At 43.5% G+C, this 19,006-nt stretch overlaps 1 pseudogene; it reads right to left on the bottom strand.

Moving 5' to 3' along the window:
• Window positions 1-6,403: 6,403 nt before the first annotated feature.
• Window positions 6,404-6,522, bottom strand: LOC133378596 (5S ribosomal RNA; annotated as a pseudogene).
• Window positions 6,523-19,006: the final 12,484 nt, after the last annotated feature.

The following is a 19,006-nucleotide window of genomic DNA, read 5'->3' as shown; positions in this document are numbered from 1 at the left end:
ATGAGGGCCAATAAACTGAGTCTGAATCCTAGCAAGACGGAGGCACTGTGGGTTGGTGGTTCCTGAGTTCGGATAATTGGTCAGTTGCCTGCTTTGGATGGGGTCGTACTTCCTCTGAAAGAGCAGGTCCGTAGTCTTGGAGTGCTCCTGGATCCATCTTTGTTGCTAGAGGCCCAGGTGACCTCTATGGCTAGGAGTGCCTTTTACCAGCTTTGGCTGGTAAGACAGCTGCGGCCATTTCTGGACCGAGATAGCCTGACCACTGTTGTCCATGCACTGGTAACCTCCAGGCTGGATTACTGTAATGTGCTGTATGCGGGGCTGCCCTTGAGGTTGGTCTGGAACCTGCAGCTGGTGCAAAATGTGGCGGCGAGACTGCTCACTGGGGCAGGGTATCGCCAACATGTCACCAGAGCTTGGAAAAGTTACTTTTTTGAACTACAACTCCCATCAGCCCCAGCCAGCACCATGCTGGCTGGGGCTGATGGGAATTGTAGCTCAAAAAAGTAACTTTTCCAAGCTCTGCATGTCACCCCACTGCTGAAAGAATTGCACTGGCTGACTATTTGCTGCTGGGCCAAGTTCAAGGTTTTAGTTTTGGTGTACAAAGCCCTATACAGCTTGGGACCAGGATATCTGAAAGACCGTCTTACCCCTTATATACCCAGTCGATCACTGCGCTCTGCAGGTGAGGGTCTCCTGTAGATACCAACTTATTATTGTTGTTATTATTGTTATTAAATTTATTTATAGCCTGCCTTTTGGCCAAAGGCCCTCAAGGCGGCTTACAAAGAAAAATAAACACAAGTATAAAATACATCAATAAAAGCAATACAATTTACAAAAATTAAACTAAATAACAAATAACATTATTAAGAAAAAAACTTATCAGAAGGTTCGTTCTGTACAATATAGGGAACGGACCTTTAGTGTGGCAGCACCTACCCTATGGAATTCCCTCCCCTTAAATATTAGGCAGGCGCCATCTCTGCTATCTTTTCAGCGCCTTTTGAAGACTTTCCTCTTTCAACAAGCCTTTCAAGTTGAGACTTATCCCAGTCTGTGCGTGTGTTAGAATTGCTTGTTAATATGTGGTTTTTTAAATAATATGTTTTTAACTCTTTTTAAAAAGATGTTTTTAAAGCTTTCTTAAAAAATGTTTTTAACTTTGTTTAGTTTTAATGTATTTTAAGGTCTGTTTTTATGATGTTTTAAAGTGTTTTTAGGGTTTTTGTTTGCCACCCTGGGCTCCTGCTGGGAGGAAGGGTGGGATATATATATATATATATATATATATATATATATATATATATATATATATATATAAATAAATAAATGGAGATCTATACTGGAGGTCTTTGTGGCTGCCAAAGTGACTTTCCATTGTGATATAATAGTTTTAATTTTGATTTAAGTTCCACATTCCATTTAGAGAGAATATGTTCTAGGTCTGTCTGCAGTCCTTTTCCACAGTATATAAATTTATTATGCAAGAAAGTTATTTATTTTGAAAATTCCAGCAAAGCTCTGTAATGTATGGAGCATATCTGGGATATCTGCTGCACTCGGTGCATGGGCCAGATCTAGAGACAATACTCTGTATGAGTTGTATGTATTGCCATGCAGCTGAAGGTGGGAGTTCATCTTTGAACATTTTGGAACAATTTGAAAGGATTATCCTCTGAAAATGATTGGAATCGGTGAAAAACACCCTGGCGGTCCATGCCTTCCAAATTACAGGTTGGTGACCTGTATTAAAGTGTGATTACCCCATAAAGCAAGTTCACTATGGGCTTACGGGTCACACTGAAACTGTTGTACTGTTGCCTTCCCTCCTGTCTGGTGGCCCAGACAGTGAATACCCATCTAGTTCTTGAGATGCTTTGATTCCAAATCTGCCCATGCCTGTCATCATGGTGGCACAGCTAACATTTCTAGCGCTGCGTATTCTGGGTGACCTGCACTCTCATCTGGCCTCCAAAGTCTGGGGAATTTTATGATATCCACATAAATTAGGTAAGTTGAAATTGCCTAGTTTGACAGGTAGTTGCAATTTGGATAATGTAGTGTGTGGTTTTGCTCATGCCCCCTCCCCACAGAAAATTCCTAAAGTATAGTTGTGAGACTGTGAAAGGCAAGCACAGTATATGGACCAATCATGGGGATGATGTTCATTTTTAGGATATTTATTCCCAACTCACTGAAGCTTCATTGGATATAAAAAAATTGTCAATCTCTTTTCTCACCAAGGTGACCCAAAGCGACTTAACATTAACAAGTTAAAAACAACAGAGTCAATTAAATCTAAAAACGCTTCTGAGAATTAAAAACCAGTTAAAACAAACAGAATCAATACAAATAAAGGCCAGATATACAGATCCCACCCCACTAGAAGAGGTCATTAATAGCGAAGACCCCACACACCAAGGGCCAAAGGTCTGGGAAAAGAGAAAGTGCCTAAAGATGGATAGAGATGGTGCCAGGCCTAGGGGGAGACACCACTGAAAAGGCCCTTTCTCATGTTGCCACACTCTGAACTCCTGTGAAGGGGTCACACAAAGAAGGGCCTCTGATGATGATCACAGGGTCCAAGTTAATTAATACAAGGAGATGTGGTCCTTGAGATATTGGGGTCCTGGGCTGCATAAGGCTTTATAGGTCAAAACCAGCACTTTGAATTGTATTTATTTATTTATTATTTGATTTATATCCTGCCCTTCCTCCCAGTAGGAGCCCAAGAACTGAGCTTGGAAATTAATTGGTAGCCAGTGCAGTCATCCCAGAACTGGTACTATATGTTCAGGCCAACTTACCCTGGTCAACTATGTGGATGCTGAATTCTGCACCAGCTGCAGTTTCCAAACCATCTTCAAAGGCAGCCCCATGTATAATGCATTGCAGTAGTCTAACCAAGAGGTTACCAGAGTGTAGACAACAGAAGTTAGGCTGTTCCTGTCCAGATAGGGGCACAGCTGAGCCATCAGCCAAAGGTGATGGATGCCACTTGAGCCTCAAATAATAGTAATGGATCCAGGAATACTCTCAAGCTGTGAACCTGCTACTTCAGCGGGAGTGTGACCCCATCCAGAACAGGCCACTTCCCATCTACTTGGTCTAGGAAACCACCCACTAACAGTGCCTCAGTCATATCTGGATTAAGTTCCAGTCCATTGATGTAGCATATCCACTATCACACCTGCAGATGTAAAGAAGAAGTAGAGGTGAGATGCTGTGTTGTGATTTGAATGGTGCTCCACTGAAGTATCTTCAAATGAGATGTCCAAGTGAGCAAACCTGCTGATCTCATCTATGTGGCCAGTCCAGAAGGTACAATGAATGTTTATCTGCAACTGTGGTTCTTCAGGTACCCATCCCACTTGCCACCACCATAATAGCTTTATTTATTTATTACATTTATACCCCACCTTTCTTTTCATGACTGAAACCCAAGGTGGCTTACATATGGTTCCCAGGCGGTCTCCCATCCAGGCACTGACCAGACCTGACCCTGCTTAGCTTCAGCAGGGAGCTGGCCTTATATGCCTTCAGAACATAGCCTGGGACTATGATTTTGTTTTAATGAAGTTATTACTTAACAGAATGCTGCCTTAGTACACACACTGCCAATCGGAGTATCATAGCCCTTTGTATTAGAGGCTCTATAGATCAGTAGCAAGCAGCCTTTTCAAACTTGCAAAACTGGGACCACTTTTACTTTTTTTACTGTGTGTTTGCCCTCCTCGGTGCAATTTCTTCTTCTTTTCTCTTTCCTCACCTTTTCTGTTAAAAAGTACCAAAAAAGAGAAAATGGTGATAGGATGAATGGTGAGATATGTCTTTAGGCCAGGGTACAATTGACAACAAACTTAATGTACAGAAATAGTTCATCACATGGCAAAACTTTCCTTGGCATGTACTATTTCAAGCTGCAAGGCGGGAGAATGCACAACTGAATACTCCCAGCAAGGGGGGGGGAACCTCTACTCATAGTAAACCAGGTGATCAGAAGGAAGACACTGCAAACCTTTCTTTCTGACACCTAATTTCCAAGTTTTCAATATATGAGCAGGAAGTTCTTTGTTTTTAAATGGGAAAGCATTAAGTGATTTGATGTCCCCATCTGCAGTCTGAAGTAGTAATGTCCAGGAATGTGTTCAGTTCTTGAGTCAAGAGAGCCTTTAATCTAGGGTTCTCTTGAAGATTCTGTGCTGCTGCTCTCAAGCAGGGCATAGAACCTGTGTCTGTGACCTGACCACACAAGAAGCATTTGAAGAACCAATCATGCCAATCAAGCTTTTTAATAACTGCACAAGCCCGTTGACATAAACAAGTCTTCAAGAGAAATCTCTGCTGGAAAAGTGTTTCACAGCAAGGGACCAGCGACACTAAATAGTCAACTTCTGTTTGAGTCCATTTGGGCCTCTAGAACATGAGGGATAACAACAGTGCTCCTCTGAATGATCTTGGTGATATAAGGCTGGGATATAAGGGCTCAGGCAGTCTTTATGGTATCCTGGACCCAAGTTGTTCAGGGCTTTGTACATCAACCCAAGAGGCTTGAATCTGGCTTGGTAACATATGGGTAGCCAGCAAATGTGTCGCATGCTGTTGGCCATCTGCCCCCATCAGCAGTCTAGTTGCTGAATTCTGTGCCAGCTGGAGCTTCCAGATCAGGCTCAAGGGCAGCTCCACATAAAGTGCATTGCAGTAATCCAGTCTCAGTCATCAATGCATGGACTACAGTGACCAAGTTATCCCAGATGTACCAGATGTAAGTGATGTACCAGATGAAGTTCATAAAAGGCATTCTTAGCCACAGAGGTCACTTCGTCCTCTAATGATGATGCATCCAGGAGTACCCCCAAGCTACATACCTGCTTTTTTAGAGGGATGCCCTTCAGAACAGGCAACTGGCCTATATTCCGGACACAGGAACCACCTATCCACAAACCTTCTGTCTTCCCAGGATTCAAACTCAGCTTACTGGCCCTCAATCAGTTCACCACTTCATTCAGACACTGGTCCTGGCCTCTTCTGATTCAGATGTGCAGTGTGTCATCAGCATAGTGATGCCATCATGCTCCAAAACTCCTAATGATCACTCCTATATTCTAGCTGGGGAAGATGAGAGTTGTAGTCCAAAGCATCTGGAGGGCACCAGTTTGGAGAAGACTGTCTAAAGCAAGAATTCGGAACCTTTGGCTCTCCAGATGTTGCTGAACTACAACTCCCATCAGCCATAGCAAGCATGGTTAATTGTCTGGGATGATGAGAATTGTAATTCAGCAACATCTGGCAAGCCAAAGATTTCCCACACCTGATCTAAAGCAGTGGTTCCCAAATTTTTCCCCATGGTCCACCTGAAAATTGCTGAGGGTCTCTGTGGACCATTTAATGTTTTCTACATGTTGTAACAATTATAATTCCATAGAATTCTGATTGTCTATATATACATATGATAGTTTTGTGAGCCGTCACACCATCATACAGCATAACGGCAGCATTCTGTGGAGGAGAGGGAGGGGAGACACCAGGTACCAGGTGTGACAAGGGCATGAGGCAAGCAAGGATGGCGAGCGGGTGGTTGAGCAAGTGAGCATGGTGGGCAGGAGGCTGAGCAAGCAAGGTGGGAGAGCAAGGCAGCCTGGATGAGCCATATAGGAACTGTCAGGACACCCTGAGGTAGCTCTTCATCAACCATTCTCCTCTGCTGTTGCTGCCCCTGCACTTCACCAACAGCCTCAGCGCTAAAAGCCAAGGAGGAGGGAATGAGCGGGAGAGGAGAACAGTTGCTGAGGTGGTGTCCCAGTCACTTCCCACTGTCCCTGTGCTGCTTGCTTCAGCTGGCTGCCTCCCTCCTCAGAGGAGGTCTAAAGGGGAGGAGAGGAGAAAGCTTGGCGACCTGTTGGAGGGGAGGAGAAAAGGACACAGTGACTCATTTAGGGGGGCACCCTGTTTGGGAGTCTGTGTTTGGGGACAGGAGTCCCAGAGTGTGTGAGTATTTGTGAATCTCTCTCTCTGTGTGTTTGGGAGTCCCTCTCTTTGTGTGCATGTCTGTGTGTGTGTGTTTGGGAGTCCCGGGGGAGTCCCTAGTGGGGGTGGAAGTCCCTGGGTGTGTGTATATGTTTGGGAGTCTCTCTCTTTTTCTCTCTGTTTCTCTCTCTTTGAGGGTATGTGTGTGTTTGGGAGTCCTGGAGGAGGTTGGGAGTCCCATGGGGGGGTTGGAGCACAAAGCATGCAGGGGTGAAGCCCTTAGTAATAAAATAAAATAAAATGGTTGTTGTTATATGCCTTCAAGTCAATTACGACTTATGGCGACCCTATGAATCTTTATATATATGTATATTCATAGGGTTTTCATGGTAAGAGGTCTTCAGAGGTGGTTTACCATTGCCTTCCTCTAAGCCTGTGGCACTCGGTATTCCCAGGCAGTCTCCCATCCAAGTACTAACCAGGTCTGACCCAGCTTAGCTTCCAAGATCAGAAGAGATCCAGCATGTTCAGGGTAGTATGGCTGTAGGCACAATAAAATACAACATAAGAAGTAAAACAATCCATAAAAATACAATTTAAAATCAGTATGAATATTCAGTGCAATGGATGTGCTGTCTCCTATCTAATACAAATCCACAGACATGCCACAAACCACATGAATGAAGGTTCATGGACCACAGTTTGGGAACCCCTGATCTGAAGGAACTGAGGCTGGATGTTCACATGTAGCAGTGTGGGAGAATAGACTATACTTCTTCGGACATGAAAGTGGAAGATACCATTTTGAGAGCTCCCCAGTGTCAAAAACCCTTGCAAGTAAAAAGCAAGCAGAGGAGAGAGGGTGCTGGTGGTGGCTTTCTTTTTGAGGGACACAGTTTTTAATGTAGAAGGATGTGATCCCCCACATAAAGTCTGAAGTGATAGAGTTCATTCTTTTTCCTTGATGTTCTAGCACTTCCTTTGTTGTAGATGAGGTCAATGGATTCAGGAGTCCCAACGCTTGGCCAGCTTCTGAGCGCACCACAGTATATCTCTCCTCTATCCCAGTCCCCCCAAAACTGGCAGATTTCTTTCCTAGAAGGAAATAATAATTATTCTGCTAAAAGACAGAAGATTTTTTTTGAGGGAATGTGTAAACCGAGCAGGGCAAGGAGCTTTAAAACAAACATGGTGGTCAGACCTTACTAGCAGAAAAAGAAAACAAATGTTCTTGAGGATTTGCTCATTGTGATTATTGATAGGAGCTGTTAAACAGAAGTTTTCAACAAGCTGCTTACATTGTTTTGCCTGAAGGGTAGTTCATTCATTCATTCATTCTGTCTATGTGTGTGTGTAAGAACACACACACATAGACACATTTTTGTTACCTGGCAAGTTTGTTCAACTCTAAACTATTAAAAATGTTTGCATTCAGGGGAAAAAAGATATGCAATAAAGTAAAGTAAGTTTGTTCCTTCAGTCTCATGCTTTATGCTTGCTTACATTTAGGGCCTAACTAGATGTAATATTGGCAACTACGAATGTTTGCTTAAGTGTCTGCCACATTCACATGTAAAGCAAGGTGGACAGAAGCATAGGGAGGTGCCTCATACTAACTCAGACCAGCGGCCCATTTAGTTCAGTGTTGTCAGCACTGATTGGCATGAGGAGTGGTGGCAGGGATGAGACTGAAGAAAGGGATGGGAAGACGTATTACCTGGAGACACCAGAGATTGAACCTGGGGCTTTCAGCATAAAGAACAGCACCTGCTCTACTACTGAAATATGCCCCTTTGCAACGTGTGTGTGTGTGTCAGGGGGTCTAATTTTCACTAGAAAAAGTTCTGAACACTTTCCCTCCCTGCCTGAACTCATTGTGTTCTGTCTTTAGTCTTCAACACTATTCTTTTCTCCCAACCCAGATCATTTCCATGTCTGCAGTGCCCTCATCTATGCAGATCTTATGTTTTAAAAAAGAGATCCCTCCGATCCCTACTTTATATATGAACAGGGCAGGCACATAGACAACAAACGTGTCCACCCCTTCATGCCTAGTTCAGGGCCAGGCCTTACTAACTCACTCCTATTCTGAGCAAGGCACTTCTTAACTCAGTTTGACTTAGAAGCACCTAACTCTGTGTAGCATAGGATTGGGCCACTTTCCCCCCATCCCATACAGCACACATGGACAACCTTTTTCCTGCTGAAAGAAAAGGCCGCAAGTTGGTCCTGCTTCAAGTTTCACTGTGGCCAGAGCTTGGAAAAGTTACTTTTTTGAACTACAGCTCCAATCAGCCCCAGCCAGCATGGCCACTGGATTGGGCTGATGGGAGTTGTAGTTCAAAAAAGTAACTTTTCCAAGCTCTGAGTGGCTACCCCAGACTAGAATTCCCAGTCCTAGGCAGGTCTACTCAGAAGTAATCCCACTGGGTTCAATGGGTTTTAGTATCAAATAAATATGCAGTGGGGGGTTTTAAATTAAGAACAGGCCAGTACTGCTACTGTTCTGGAAAGCAAGGTGAAGCAATTCCTTTCTTACTTCAGCATGCTGCATGCACACAAACACGTGGTAGAAGTATAGCAAATTGATCTTGGGCAGCTGGAGGAAAAACAATCTTTTACCAAAATACAATCAGGAAAAAAGAAGCAAATCCAAAAACAGCAGGGTTTTTTAAATCAAATAGAATACTTTCCATTCCAGTTCTTCTAAAACTACATACAAAGAGAGCAGGGAAAACACTATCAGCAGCTAGGAAAAATGAGGAGGAAACAAACAGGAAGACAGGGACTCTGACAGAATGGAATAAGCAATGGTCTTTATTTATTACCCACTGTACAGAGAGTAAAAACCACTAAAGGGTTAATATATCTGGTCCAAGGCACAGAAAGTGGCCTTCATGATTTGCGAGTTTCGTTTCTCTTTTCCCCTTGCTTCCTTGCTTCCGCTGTAACCAGTAAAGGCTAATGTTGTTAAGTAAAGGGTCTTGTTTAAATCTTTACAGCTGTGCCTGTCTTCCTTGAAGTGAGAACCTATTCAGCAACATTGTGGGCTGTCAGGAGTCGGACACATCTTGGGCTGCATGTGCTCCTTCCCCCCTCCCAGGTTGCCTACTTATTCCATATGGAAATATTAGTCTAAAAGGATAATCATATATACAGTGAAGGCTGGTCCATTAGGGCAAGTGGGGCATTGCCACACCAAGCTCAATTGCTCTCAGCTACCCTCACCTGCCTACCTCCTTACTTACAACCAGTTCAGGGGGTGGCACTGGCTGTCAGCTGCCTTCTCCTACTCACTCTTCAGGGTTGCCTTTGTAGAACTCAGCAGGGAAGGAGGATGGGGACGTCTCAGAGGCACCAGACTCAGCCTATGGGTTGAATCAAATGCTATTGCTACTCAAAGCAGTCCCATTAAATAGAATGGATTTGACCAACTTAGGTTCATTAATTTCAATGGGTCTACCCTTAGTTGGATACAACTCAATGTCCTTGGAGTGCACCACTGAGAGTGCAGCATCCTCAGAGCGAAACACTCATAGCTCTTAAGTTTCTACTAAATGTGCTTGTCTTAAATGAAGGCCGAAAGGGGCCAATGACAACTTAGGGGGAGGCACATGACTGAGGAACAACATATCCATTCCTCTTCCACTCAGCATTTAGAGAGCAGCCACACTATAGGTGTTGCCTGATGAGTTTTTAACCACTTCTTTCAACGTATGCAATAGATTTTGTTACATTCTTGATTTTATCTCAGGAACTTTTCCCGCTGCCATCAATAATTATAAACAAACCTTTCTGATTTCTCTCTCTCTCTTTCTCTTTAGAGAAACTGCTTTTTATATTGGGTTGGGCAAGTTGGTTACTTTTTGTTCCAAAATCAGGTCTGACTCACAGAGGTGTGTTTTATTGCCAGGTTTGTTCACTTATTTACTGAGAGAAATTTGGTTCTTTTGCACACACAGTTGAGGATTGTCAGCCAGAGAGAGATGCAGGGATCTTTGCAGCCTCTCATCTGCCACTCACACATGCAGGTTAGTTACCTGGCTTCCTTCTGATGGAGAGAATGTAGCAATCATGGAAAAGGACATCCTGACAGATTTATAAAACCCACTGAAGAGGGACAGCAGATACACCACTGAAATACCAGCACTGCTGATATGCTCCTTCCATTCCTGCAAATTGATGCGGTTTATCTGTAAAAGTGGCAGGTACAGTCTTGCTGCTACGATTATCTGGAAATAAGGTGTCACCTGAAAAAACATCCCAATTCCCCCTCCCCCGTTCCTTCTACATAGACATATCACCAGTTGCTGGGGAACAATGGCAGGAGAAGGCTATTGTGCTCATATCCTGCCTGTGAGCTTCCCATAGGTAAAAGGCTGGGCACTGTGGGAAATAGGATGCTGGACCGAATAGGCCTTTGGTCTGATCCAGCAGGGCTCTTCTTATGCTCTTCTAGTTTGTTTTGTTTGGTTTGATTTGGTTTAAAAAACAACTGTAATCTCAGTCTTTGGCACCTGACAATAATTGTCCATGTCATTCAATCTGTCCACCATAGGCTGAGTGAATCCTAGAGCTGGAAGCTACTTGTTCAGCCCTCTGTCCAACTTTTTTTTTTTTTTTTGCAAGGTGTTGGGAATCTCCAACCAGGGACTCTAGCAGCGGGATATAGGTGCCTTAGTCTTTGCACGTTATTCTTTGCACGCGTCATCTGATAAAAAGAGAGGGGGATCTGCTGGCCTTCCTCTGCCATGCTTCAGGGCCACTACTGTAGGTGGCCAAAGGGTGGCATTACAGATACCTGCTTAATTGGAGTTGGAAAAAATTGAAATGGACTGCCTTCAAGTCGATTCTGACTTATGGCGACCCTATGAATAGGGTTTTCATGGTAAGCAGAATTCAGAAGGGGGTTTACCATTGCCTCCCTCTGAGGCTGTGAGGCAGTGACTGGCCCAAGGTCACCCAGTGAACTTCATGGCTATGTGGGGATTCAAACCCTGGTCTCCCAGGTTGTAGTCCAACACCTTAACCACTACACCACACTGGCTCTCTTTTAGTTGGAGTTAGGTGATACAAAGAGCTAATGGGGTTCTACTTGGTGCTATAAAGCTGCCAGCTCTAGCCTGGTTCTTCAGTCATAAGAAAAGCCTAGATGGACCAATGGTCTGACTTGGTATAAGGTAGCTTCCTATGTTCCTTCCTAACATTAATGAAGAGGGCTCTCAGTTCAGCCCAGTCTAATGCCAGAGTACGTCTATGTAAACCTTATTATGTCCTGGGAACATGGAAACTACTATTAAGGAGAGAGATCTTCTTCAGGGGTATTACAAAGGTATGTTCTGTGGGCATGGACATTTACTGGTGCAAAGCCATGGTAATTAGGTTTTAGATACTGCCAAGTGAGTGACAGAGGAGAGGAGAAGCACAATGCTGCATTGTGCCTTCCTAAATCAATCTAGGCCATTAATCAACTGAACTGAGAAAAAGAATAACCAAATGCTCCAGGCCTATTGTTCACCCCTTGCATGTCAGGACAGAAAACCAATCAATCCACAAAAATGGCATCTAAAGGATAGCATTTCTCAATAGTGTGAAGACTCTAAATATTAGATGGGTAGGACTGGGATAGAATCATAGAATAGTAGAGTTGGAAGTTTTTTCTGATGTCCAGTCAAAATCTGGCTTCCTGCAACTTGAGCCCATTATTCCGTGTCCTGCACTCTGGGATCGAGAAGAGGTCCCTGCCCTCCTCTGTGTGACAACCTTTCATGTACTTGAAGAGTGCTATCATATCTCCCCTCAGTCTTCTCTTCTCCAGGCTAAACATGCCCAGATCTTTCAGTCTCTCCTCATAGGGGTTTGTTTCCAGTCCCCTGATCATCCTTGTTGCCCTCCTCTGAACCTGTTCTAGTTTGTCTGCATCCTTCTTGAAGTGCGGAGACCAGAACTGGACGCAGTACTCAATATGAAGCCTAACCAGTGCTGAATAGAGGGGAACTAATACTTCATGCAATTTGGAAACTATACTTCTGTTAATGCAGCCTAATATAGCATTTGCCTTTTTTGCAGCCACATCACACTCATATTCAACTTGTGATCAACGACAATTCCAAGATACTTTTCACATGTCGTACTGCTGAGCCAAGTATCCCACATCTTATAACTGTGCATTTGGTTTCTTTTTCCTAAGTGTAGAACTTTGCATTTATCCCTGTTGAATTTCGTTCTGTTGTTTTCAGCCCAATGCTCCAGCCTATCAAGGTCCCTTTGAATTTTGTTTCTGTCTTCCACGGTATTAGCTATGCCCCCCAATTAATTATCATCTGCAAATTTGATAAGCATGCTTTGTACTTCCTCATCCAAGTCATTAATAAAAATGTTAAAGGAATTGTAGGAAGCTGCCTTATACCAGCTGGACTACAGCTCCCATCCTCCCCCTGACCATTGGTTATGCTTGCTGGGGCTGATGGGAGCTGGAGTCCAATGACATCTGGAGAGCCACAGGTTAGCCACCCACTATTTAAGAAGTGCCATTTAACTAATCACTTGACTAACGTTGCAATGGCTAGATAAGGTGACCTGCCAAAAAGTCTCCCTCTAGAGATGTAGGAGCTCAGTTTGGCCAAGAGTCCACAAGAATCAGAAGTGAAAACTGTCACAAAAATCTGTCCTGCAATGGCATGTTAATTTAAGATATCAGATTTCTCTTGTACTCCATCCTGTCAAAACTTGCCATCTAGCAAGGAAGTTGTACAACTTTGGCAGTCATTAATACTTTGACCGCCCATCTCACTTCCCCAAACTGTTAAGCTCATTTCCCTGAAGTGCCTGCCTGCCGTGCAATTTGCGGCCCCCAGCAACCTGTCGCTCAAAGTGATCTGGGCAGAGAAGATGATAAATATCTAAATGGCCTCTGTATTCATTTGTCCTGTATCCTACAACCAGCTCCCGAAGCTACCAATGTCTGCGGGGACCATAAGAATAAGTCTTGCTATCTAAGTTTGTGTTGTATAGTGTCAGAGAGACCAACATTCTGGTTTAGGGTTTTCCCCCCAGCCCTCTCGGTTTACACATACTCACGTTTCTCCCATTTTCCCTTTTACATTAATACTCCACTTAAATAAACTGCTTAATTGTATTACCGGTCTGTACTGGTTTCTAGACACACTCAAGAGCTGTTTGTCTCCCCCCCCACACACGCACATGTTGCTTAGCCCATATGGACTATGCAATTGATTTAAAGTGTCTAGGAGATTAGGAAGGGTGATGGGCTGAAGTGGCCAGGGAGGAGACTTGTTCAGCTGGCAGTCCCTGACCTCCATAAGGCAGTGGTAACTCTGCATCCTTATCTTAGGTGGCAAATAATCAGGTGGTAGCAAGAAGAGAAAAATGCGAATTGTCATCCATTGCTAGTGAGTAGGGATGTAAGAAGGCATCATTTTCTGTTCCTCCCCTGTATTTGTAGCATGCAACACTGTTTCCATTTCACTGAAGTTTGCCTTCCATCAAAGCCTACATTATCCGCCTCATTGTCCAGTGTGGAGAAATTATGTAACTTACATAAATTGTGAAATTAATTACATAAATTACATTGTCATTATGGTATTCTACCCCATTCAGTGCAAAGGAAACACATTGTAAAGGGGGGGGGACATAATCAGTCATGTTTCATTTGTGGACTGAAAGCAACAACAGTGAATACTGACTGTATTCACTGGAATGAATAAGCAAACATTGGCAATTTCCACTCCTGTTTCTGTTTTCATTGGAATTCTCTGACATCCCTACTAGTGAGTTAACCTACTGGTGGCTGGTGGGTCCATGTCAGTCGGCGATGGAATCAGCTTTGGGTTTTAGTCCAAACTTTCAAGGAGCTCTCCAAGGTGCTCCACTGACTGCTGCCAATGGGCCTATGCAGGATTCAAGTCTAAATTGCTAATTAGGCCACACATAAAGCTCAGCACCTTGGGCAGCTCCTTGAAAGTTCAGGATAAACCGTGGAGTGGATTCTACTGCCACAATGACACGGGGCCACCAGCCACCACTGAACTACTGAGTTGTTGCTGGAGCAGGGTTTTTCAGTCATTAACACAAATTAGCTGACAACATGCTATAGCAAGGTATGTGTGTCCTTTATCGATACTGATAGATGTTTGCCTAAGCTCTAAGAACACCTTAACAGTCTCCAGTATGAACTGAGAATTGCTCTGAGAGTTGTTTTGGCACATATATGAGAACTGCAACTGAGGATATTGATGTTTCCTTCAGGGAAAATTATGCCAAATGCTAGGGGTGAGTAATTATCTGGGTCGATCCCAAGAAACATTAGCATTATGCTAATGATTGGCATTAGCCAACTTATTTGCAATTCTCTGTGCCTAGCCAAAGGTATAAAAAACCCCAAAGATGAACAAGTTCCATTACATGATTTCTGGCAATACCATAGACACCTGTATTTGAATTTCAGCAGTATCTTAGACTCTTGTGTATTTACTTGTTTATTTAATTTTTTAACATGCGCCATCCTGAAATCTTCAGTTAGGTAGCAACACTAAAACAACATACCACCAAAAACAGTAAATAATATTCCTATGAGAGAGTCTGAAGCGCTACATTGATTTAAAACTATCACATAGCTGCTTAACTATAGCTATTAACTCTGGGCTCCTACTGGGAGGATAGATAGATAGATGATAGATGGATAGATAGATGGATAGCTAGCTAGCTAGCTAGCTAGATATTAAAAGATAGCTCAGACATGACCATACTTTGAGAAAACACATCCTACAGAATAGAATTTGCAATTGTGGGACAGCCAACTACGGAGGACTCCTCTTTATACTCTCATAATTTGTTTGGCATACAGGTCAATGATTTCAATGCCTGATTTTAAGGATTGAGAATGGATGTAATGAATGAACAGGAAGAAATTCAACGTATGTTTAATTTCCCCATCACTGTATCTCCTGGCTGAAAAAATAAAACAAAACAAAAATGGCACTGCATTTTTGCATGTCCCAAACAGCTGTGAAAAGCACAACTTGGAGTGTGTGGGTGTGGGCATGGGTGGAGGGGGGGGGATGGCAACACTCGTGCCCACTCATTTAGTGCTTTATACATAAAAACTATCTCCTGAATCCAAATAACATGGTGTAATATGCTGTTGCTGATCCACTGAGTCAGAGTAGGCTCACCATTACTGCAGTCATCATTAACATTTCTGTCATTTGTCTGAAATATCTAGATTATTAAATTCATCGTGCGCTACTATAGTTGCTAGTTGCTATCTTTTTAATAGCTGGGCTGCTCTGCCTTTAATAGCAGTGTGTCATCCAGAAATTTAGTAGGGGAAGCTTCCCTTGCTAATTTTTCCCCATGCCAAACTGCTGTTAAAGGCACAGGAGCTGGGCTGATATAAAGTAGCAAATGTATGCCCTCCCCATGTAGCCAGTTTACCCATGGGCTCAGAATAATTTAGTTCATTTAAAAATATCTGATTGTAAGGGCATTGTGTATATCTATCAGGTTGTTCACAGATGAATGCAAGTTCAATCAAGACATGGCACATAAGTGACAGTGGTGATATGGATGTAGGAACTTCCTGGAGCAAATAAAATAAGCCAGATGGTCTTCAGGTTGAATGAACTGTTCTGTTTTTTTCAAGGGGCTGGAGCACAACTGATTGTCAGATCTTGTCGGGCAGATACAGGTTCCAAAGAGAGGAGTGATGTAATAAGAAGGGCTCTAAAGCCTCTGACTGTTCCTTCCAGGCCCCTTCCCAAAGGCACACAAATAACCCAGTCTGTCAGCCTCCTATTCACACCCTCTTTCAGTGCTGTGTCTGACCTCTACTGGAAGAAACATGTCATTGTTGGCCTTGGAGCTTTTAGTGTGTTGATGGCACTTACCAGTTCTCCTGTCCAACCCCTTCCCCCCAGGTGCCCTTCTGAGTAGAGTTCTGACGCAAAGTCACCCAAATGTTACAGAGGCTAGACAGAGGAAGAAGCACTATATGAAAAGCAGGGGACTGAGGCCCACTACACATGAAGTGGAGCAAATGTCTGTAAGAAATATTTTGTAGAAATTAGTTGAGAGATATAAGATCAGTTTGAGGGCAATCTTTAATTTCAGTTGGGTTTAGCTCTGGTCATAAGGGCAAATATTACCCCCCTTAACAAAAACCCAAACATTTATTTATTCATTCATTTATAAAAGAATTATGAGCCTTATCATTAGGCAGTGCAAGCATTGTCGTCTTTCTACAATAACAATAATAGTAAAATAAGGTGATTCCAATATAAAACAAGCAGGCAATGAGAAAGAGTGGGATAGAACTCCCCATTGACCTAAGCTCCTTCCAGCATGGATTTTTTTCCCATTTAAATAATCTTCTAAAAGGCAGGAATGGCCTAACCAGTTGGCTTTCCAAAGGAAGGATCCCCACTAAGGAAAAGACTCAAGATCTTACCACTTCAAGTGGTGCAGTTAGATAATTTTAGACTCTGGACTTAATGGTCTTATGGGGGACCCCTCTTTAGATGGTAACTTATATTACTACACTTGCTTCACAATGTGGTAAGCCAGCCATGCTCTATTTTTGGCCCTCTTATTCTGCTGAATGGGGTCCTGGTCCTCTGCCCCAAACTCCTGTCCTGATTAACCCCACTGATAGCCACTTGCCGAACCTCAGCAAGGGCACACAAAGCAGGAACCCTCACCTGATGACCTTGAGGCAGGAGTGAGGAACCTTTGGCTCTCCAGATGCTGCTGAACTACAGCTCCCATCAGTCCCAGCAAGCATGGCCAATGTCCAGGGATGATGGGAGTGGTAGTTCAGCAACATCTGGAGGGCCAAAGGTTCCCCACACCCATCTTAAGGCAAGACAGAGAACATTTAAACAATGGCCAAAATTATCCTCTCCTTCAGGAAGCCTCACCTTTCACTTTTCCAAGAACTGAAGTTGGGCTGTCCATATTTCTCAATTCCATATTAAAACATTGCAGAACAACATTTCAGAGAATATGGTGTACCTGGAGAAGATACAGCTTGTACAACATGTTTCGAACTCAGTAGAGGTAGAAGAAAGAGTAACTGCGTCTCACCCATTGGACTGGTCACTGTTTCAGAGATCTATGTTCAGATCTCACCCGAGCTGTTGGCTTACTGAGGGCCTCTTCTCACTTTTCAAATTTCCTTCATATGTTATACATGTGTAGATCATAATGTGTGATGGCCTGGTGCCAGCAGTCAGCCAAGCTGGACACTGGCTGAGGGTTCCAGGGGCTTGGAAGTGTCCCTCATCAATTCAACTTGGCTGTGCTGCTATTCACTGCACTAACTTCCAGGGTAGAAGGTGTTTTTAGCAGCAGGCAGTGGTTCCAGTTTTGAATGGAGCCAAGCTAAGTTCTCATCTGCATGGCCCTGACTCATAGATCTATGACATTATTGTTTTCATAGATCTATGGGCTGAGGCATTGCATTTTGTTTAACTTAAGACAGTAGTCAAACCCAATGGGAGCTGAACTTAGTTCCATTCAAAAGCACCACTTCCTGTCCACCGATGAAGCATGTCCAGGGGCCAGCAGAGGGCAGTGAGTGGCACTACCTCAAAGCAGCAATGGCAGAGAAAATATGTGGCAGGGACTGTTGTGGCGGTCCAACATTCCAAGGCTTCTGTGAAGCTTGGTGCTGGCCCTAGCCCTGGCCCTGCATAATATAATTTCCTATACTTACATAAAGTCATCACACATGATTGTCTATCTGCAAATAAATTGCTGTGTGTACCCATGCTCGGAAGCCAGAGCTGGTTACAACTTCCCAGAATGCACAGTAGCTGACTGACATCTAGGTCTGCCATGTCACTGTCTTTTGGTTTCTCATCTTTGAAAATGGGAATTATAGTGATATATTTGATAGGGATGTTGTGAGAAAGAATATACAAATCATATATTTAAGACAGTTCATTCATTCCAGGTTTTAGTTGCATTCCAGAATGGTCAACAAATGGAACTGGGGGTGGGGCTTTGCAAATGAAGGGGTAGGGCTATGCAGATGATGACTCTCTCAGTTATACATTGTGGGCCAATAAAATTGGGTGGCAAACTGGGATATAATTGAAAGGAGGCAAGCAAGTTTAACTCCTGCCCTAGTGGTCTCCCTTAAAATGCACCCTTTCCCTTCTTCTATATAAGCAAATGGTTGACATTAACTTCTATGGGTCCCTGAAATACACAGGTCTGTCCACACACACATTCAGTTTGTTATGACAGCCATTTTGCTGGTCACAAATGCCAGTGTTCAAATCCTGTCTCTATATCTCATATTCTACCATATGAATCTGGGGCCAGACAATTCAGAACAGAGCAGACTTGATTCCCACTCCTAGCCCACCACCATCATTACATTCTATAGAGCAAAGACAATGGACTGCAATTGGCAAGACTGTTATGAAGTGGGAAACCCGTTCTTTCAATGGGGTTGCCATGGACAGCTTGGACTGCAGGTGAGGGCATATTAAATTGAAGTCAAACCCTGTTCCTCATACTGACACTTCAACTGTGCCCTCTCCCCAGTATTCCTACCCTCTATTAGTCCTTCCCTGCATGTGCTAATTGGACACATATTCTGGATCCCTCTAGAGGGAAGAACTAGAACCAACGGATGGAAATGGCAGAAAAGTAAACTTTGTCCAGCGGTAATTCCTATTTAACAGTGGAACAGACTGTCATGGGAGGCTGTGGCCTCTCTTTTGCTGGAGATATTTAAGCAGAGGCTCAAAGGTCATCTGTCAAGAAGTCTGTAGTTACAACTTACTGTGTACCAGGCGTATCATAGAATCATAGAGTTGGAAGGGCTATAAGGCCATCAAGTCCAACCCCCTGCTCAATGCAGGAATCCAAATTAAACTTGACTGAGGCCCCCGTCCTAAACTGGGTCAGGCCAATTGGGGGGGATATTAATGTTTCTTGAATCAGATTGTAAAAGCCTTGGATTGCTGCAGGTTGGGTTCGGTGGCCCAGAGTGATCCAGGTT

Source organism: Rhineura floridana, chromosome 2 (assembly GCF_030035675.1).
Source record: "Rhineura floridana isolate rRhiFlo1 chromosome 2, rRhiFlo1.hap2, whole genome shotgun sequence".
Lineage (NCBI taxonomy): Eukaryota > Metazoa > Chordata > Lepidosauria > Squamata > Rhineuridae > Rhineura > Rhineura floridana.
The sequence above is the reverse complement of the archived record's forward strand: the minus strand, read 5'-3'. Positions and strand labels throughout refer to the sequence as shown.